The sequence below is a fragment of the Rhodnius prolixus genome, unplaced genomic scaffold (genome assembly GCF_049639745.1).
Source record: "Rhodnius prolixus isolate KJV_2025 unplaced genomic scaffold, Rpr scaffold_6, whole genome shotgun sequence".
Classification (NCBI taxonomy): domain Eukaryota; kingdom Metazoa; phylum Arthropoda; class Insecta; order Hemiptera; family Reduviidae; genus Rhodnius; species Rhodnius prolixus.
This window is the reverse complement of record NW_027411634.1, coordinates 29,742,627-29,748,694: the sequence shown is the minus strand read 5'-3', so window position 1 is coordinate 29,748,694 and position 6,068 is coordinate 29,742,627. Positions and strand designations below refer to the sequence as shown.

At 30.4% G+C, this 6,068-nt stretch overlaps 1 protein-coding gene across 2 annotated transcripts in view; it reads right to left on the bottom strand.

The window, feature by feature from the left end:
- Positions 1-1,570: 1,570 nt before the first annotated feature.
- The window catches only part of AstA-R1 (allatostatin A receptor 1), a 295,256-nt gene continuing 290,758 nt past the window's right edge, over positions 1,571-6,068 (bottom strand). For both annotated transcript variants that reach the window (XM_074141330.1, XM_074141332.1), the window contains exon 5: positions 1,571-4,010. The gene's annotated coding sequence lies outside the window, so the exon portion shown is untranslated. The remainder of the gene's footprint in view (positions 4,011-6,068) is intronic.

Below are 6,068 nucleotides of genomic sequence, written 5' to 3'. Positions count from 1 at the left end.
TTGTCTTTATCTGTAGCTTTTAATAATGTTATTTCGTAATAATAACAATTCTGTGTTTAAAAGAAAAGTAAACTTATTGAAGATAAGTATCTAAGGCTGGGAAACATCCGTCAGCTGTAGGTAGACGTCTTAAAGGCGAAAAAAATAGTAAAAATATATTTTTATTGTTTTAAACAAATGCACTTTTGTCGAAACCTCACTCAATAAAAAAGGAATGTTACTCAAGGCACTTAACTTAACTTCTTAGAGGACATTTAAATAAATATAGGTACATAAAGAAAAAAAAAAAAGGCTAAAAATGGTGATTTCAAAGAAACTCATTTATTAAAGAATTATCCAATTTCCGCATTATCTCGAAAGTGGTACCAAAGTTTTTATTTAAATTTTGTACATTAATTTGAAAATTAACATATTGATAAAGTATATTTGCGTTGTTGAATTATTTGGAATAATTTTGTGAAAAAAAATCTTATAATGAAGAAGCTGAAGGTAAAGTTGATGTTCTAAAGTTCAAAGGCTGCTAAAATGTACTATAAATCACCATATGCCAATTACTAATTTGTCAATAATTACTGTAAGAATCACAATAATTGATGGTCAGTGAGTGGGCAACTACAAATTTTGAACAGATCTTCTTTTTTTAACCCTTAAAGTTTAAGGGTTGCTTCGAAGCTTGTGCTCATTTCCGCCCATAGACCAGCCTTAGTTAACAGTAAAATTGTTCTTCCATCTAGCGCGAGAAGCTTTTTCTTCAAAAATCCGGAGTATAAAAATAAAGAAATAAACCTACGCTTAAAATATCAATATGACATACCTGTGTACAAATCAAAAGTTATTTATAGGTTTGTCTCTTCTCGATATTTATGGGGTTAAACTTTAAAGTAACTAATAGTAACCATCTCTAAGCCCTAATTACTAACGAACCTCATGCAAACAATAAATTACATTCAAATAAAAAATCTCTCCGCCTTATCAATGTATCAACGATGATGATCAACTATGTAGCATCGCTGTAATGCATCAGGTATAACCACAAGGGATGTTTAACAATTATATTTTCCAGCCATTTAGCAGTTAACTTTGATTTCTTTCTTCAACATATGTGGCGTCGCCGTCGGGGAACTGGCAACTTATTCAGAGGTATTGGTCTTCCTGAGGGTACCACAATCTAATAACATGAACATGTACTCTGTTACCTTGAAATGCTTACATAATGTTACATGGGGCCCGCAGAGATGGTGGAAATATTTGGGTTCGGCTAACCCATATGCAAACTTATCTCATACCATACTTATTCATTGTAAACTATAAACGCTATGTGTACAATCACATATAAGAGAGCAAAAAATATTTTTTCGGATGCATGTGTTTGGTGTTATAACCACTTCTTTCCAATTCTACAATCTACGGCTTAGTACTATCTCCAAGTGATCGTACCATAGAATTAATCGCTTACGATAAAATATTGATAAATTCAGCATTATTTTTAACTTTTCCTCTTTGTTGGGAACAGCAAAGAAAAATATACCACCAGATTAGTATTTTTATTGTATTTTCAATAATACTCAGATTTAATTAAATAATCTATTTATTGACAATTTGAGTAAGTATTACACACAATGGTAAATACCTAATTGACCAAATGGTACCAGCGGGCTCAGAGCGGGCATCTTTTGGTTATTTTTTTAAAAAAGTATTCGATTTTTTTTTCAACATTGCAGGGGACAATATATTTTTAATTTACAATAAACACTTAACTTGGATTTAAATGTTCTTACTTTCTTCATTGAGCATATCTCGACATAAAACTTTGTAAAACTACATTAGATTTTTATTTAAAGCACACTTATTACAGCAATAGTTAATAAAATTATTTTTATTTACAAACCATAAAAACAGTTTAGTTATTTACAAATAAAAAGTAGTTTTAAATGCTTTGTATTTATACTAATCATTAGCAAATAAATTTAGATTTGAAAATATTAATGGAACTTAAACAATGTCTTATCGATATGATATTTACATATTTAATATAAGTTTCGCTAAATATTTATTAACATAAATATCATACTTATCCATTTTTATACAATTTCTGATGTAATGCTCCATGTGGTCAGTTTTTTAATAAGCTACTTTTTGTTTTATTGTAAACATAGATCTACTCGACAATATTTTTCTTTTATAACTTTTATTTATATTTTGAGTAGATCAGCTAGATATGATCAATAACATGTATGTATTATTTAATATAATAAAATTTTGCAATTACAATTATATGACCACTCCAAAATATACAATTGATATTATACATACAACATGTAAAAAAATATATAATTTATTCAATAAAAGATAAATTTATATTTAAATTTCGATTTTTGAAAGCTCCTTAGTAATAAATTGAAGATTATGGTGCTCCTTTTGGAAGTATGATTAAAAATGTGTAATTTTATCAATGTTTAACGATACTACACAACTGATACTTTTTTTTTCGTACTTCCAAAATACCTTAGAATTTAATAGTCAATTGTAATTGAATTTACACAAATTTGATCAAGTTCCTGGCAAATTGATGTAAATTTTGTATTTGCTAGTAGTTGCTAGCAGGCATTTTGTTCTCAAGATCTTATTTATAATTTTGTTTTTTTTTTAAAAAAAAAAAGAATTAAAAGGAATAATAATAATAAAGAATGACAATGACATTAAAATTTTGGAAGTCCTAAGCGCTACATCGTTTAAATGCCCCAGAGGTCCAGGCCTCCTCACTTTTTAGAAAACAATCTGATGCTTAAGTAATTTTTGCTATTATTAATGACTGAGAGATAGAATACTTGATGGGCTTGAATTTAAAGTGTTTTCCTGACCTTTGCAGCTCATTTAGGGTTGGTAAACCTATTCAAATGCTCAAATTCCTCAATTGATTTAAGGTAGAATCATTTATCTGGGTTTCATTGAACAAGAATTTTTTAGTGCAGTACCGGTCTCTCCTAACAGACTAAACTGGCCATCACTTTCAATGGAGGAATCCAATGCGCTAACCACTGACTGAGCTAACCATTTCTCTTCTAAAGCGTCTATTTTCTTTATTCCGTCGGAGTGCCCCTAGCGGAAGTTAAGCCTATGTGGATTCTAGGCCCTTCAACCTTCCTAACAAAGGCTCTACGCCGTTCCCAAGTGTGTCTTTCTGCCCTTCAACTCCGACAATTGTTCTTAAACTCTAATTTCATCAAGAGTTCTCTGGAGGGATTACTGACAGGATTCAATTAAAGAGTAGGTGACGTCCTAGTTGACATAAGTGGTTTCTCCAGCACCATCATGATAGTTATGTTACTCAGCATTGGTCTTCCTCGTTATTTGGTGAATTCAGCTTGTTCAGGCAGTGCCTCTCTGGATCTTACATCAGTGGAGAATAACCGCTCTACATGCTTGCTTTCTTTTCTTTTAAGTATTTTAAACCGAAGCACTATTACATGCCCTTTTCTTGTATTTTTAGTTGTTCTAAATAGCAAAAAAGCTTGGCTTCAGATGGCTCAAGTTGCATAAAAGCAATCTAATGATCTCGTTTCAAAATATGACACATTATGTAGTTTATTGAATCAAATAAGCGATTTTATTTTATTTTATTTTTTTAAATCCCAATACAATTTAAAATTACTAATTAAAATATATTGATGAAAACAGATTGCTGTCATAAAGAAAGTTTTAAATCTAACAAATTTCACCAGCAGTTTAAGAAATTGAAATATTTATTTATTTTCCAGTTAGAATAACAATGTACTTTAAAAACTTTCCATCAAGAAGCACCATTCAACCAGGAATCTCTCGTTTTCAAAGGAGAAGATACATAAGATTTATTTCTTTTCAGTTACAATTTACAATATTTACAATAAAATATTAAATTGGAATATTGAACACCTATTTTTGTTTCTGAACAAAAGAATCTTTTTCTTTCAAGTAATTGGGAAAGTGTGTTCAGTTTGAAGAAGTAAAGACTTCTTTATGGATCTTCATACCTGAAACAGAATTAATTTTTAACGTTAGCGAAAACAATCACTTGTTCATAAATTTTGATATTTAGATTGTATTAATTTTCAGTTAAATTGTTAATAAAACAATGTCACATTAGAGGACAAACAGTTGTAAATAGAACAGGAGAATATGTAGTTTAAAAATGATTCCCCTGCAACTATTATTATCAGATCTTAATACACAAATTGTCACTAATAAACCAAGTAAACAAAATTTGCTAGACGATGAAACCGTGTAGATAGATCTGAAGAGAGTACAAAGCAAGCTTGATTCGTATCTTTCCTAGGACCCTGTATGAACTTGTTTCATCAGTTAGATGAAAAAAGAGACAAAACCAAGTAATTAGTAAAGTTAATGAATTAAACTTGGTTATTTATTGTGATATTCCTTTTGTGAACAATTCCATATTATTAAAAACGGCTACCACAATTTTACTTAACACATTATATAAAGATAGATGTACCACTTTTATTTATTTATGGTTGATTGTTATTTATACTTATCCAGGTAAAACTTTTATGCTGTATTATTTGGACAACCTAGCGTCATCAAACCTACCAAAACGCGAAACTGTGGGAATTTTTGTATTCTGTATTTTTAATTTTTACCCTTCAGACGTCCGTATTATATTTTCTAAAATCACAAATTTAGTGGAAATAGTGGGTATAGTTTTAGTGTTAGGAGAGTGCAAATAGAAATATAAAATGGCTGCAAAAACCTACACTAAGCGATACCCGGGTCGAAATTTACTTTTCGCAAGGTAAATATGAGAAATCTTCTGGAACAGAGTTACCACTTAATTCCAGACAGACTGAGAATTTAATGTATTGAGGACTGGAATGCTTGAAAATTGCAGTTGAAATGAGATAGAAAGTGGAAGCGTAAAAATAAAGAAGTTTGGACAGTCAGGTTTAAAGAAGTTAAAAAAAAAACAAAAAACACATCAGTTTTTTCATATTGAGAAAATTAGGAAGTTAGATAGAACTCTAAATTCCTCAGTAGTGAGTTCTTGAGTAAATTCCTATATTGTGAGTTGAATGTAAGTTCTCGTTTAAATTTCAAACTATGTTTATAGAAAATCATGGCTACTTTTAAGGAAGGTGGAATCTAGTATGATTTAGTTAGTGTTGACTGATAGAATTTGACAAACAAGGAACACGACTTCTGTCCTGTTATTTGAGTAAATTCCAGGAATCCCATGCAGAACAAATGGGAACAAAAAATAGGTTAAATCAACGCAAAGGATTAAATAACCAAAATAGAGGTCAATTTAGCAATTTCTAGAAGTTGTGGAACAGTTTATTGAAGCAAAAACTGATCATTTGAATTCTTAGAAGAAAATAAAAAGTGAAATTACTAGCAACAAAGTTTTAACTATAAGCCATTATTTATTGCTAAAGTTTGCAGAGAAAAGGAGCGACAGGCAAGAAATTCTATCAATAACTGTTCGCCTTCAGCAAGCTCTAGCACCAATACTCTTTGAAATGGCCTTCATATCTTCCAACTGTAACATTACCTTTTGATTCAATCACTATTAATACTTCTTTGTGGTTGTCATCTACACAAATGTCTAAAGTTAAACCGCTATATCTTCAAACTGTTCCAACCATTATTACATATGTTCCTGTGGTTTGTATAAGTTTTCACTGGGATCCTTTACTTTGGAAATTAGCCTCAGAGAGAGAGTGAGAGAGAGAGGGGAGAGAGAGACAAAAACATTTAATATAATTACATTTTCAATAAATAAAAACCATATATTTTTGTTTGAGTGATTCATGAGTAGAAACTGAATTTGTTGGTTTGAAAATCCCATTCTTCGTTGCTCTCGACGGGCTCATCGTAGTTTGGTTTCGTTCAAAACTCTGAATTAAGCTCCACGCGTACCGATTCTTCAGGGTTCTTAGAATTCATGAAATCAATATAACCAATCAATATAATATCAATGCAACTAATAAAACCGAAATAAGCAGCCTTTTTACACTAAAAGCCCTTGATATTTCCAATTTTCTCCAATTTATATTGTTTACCTGGAAAAGGAGATT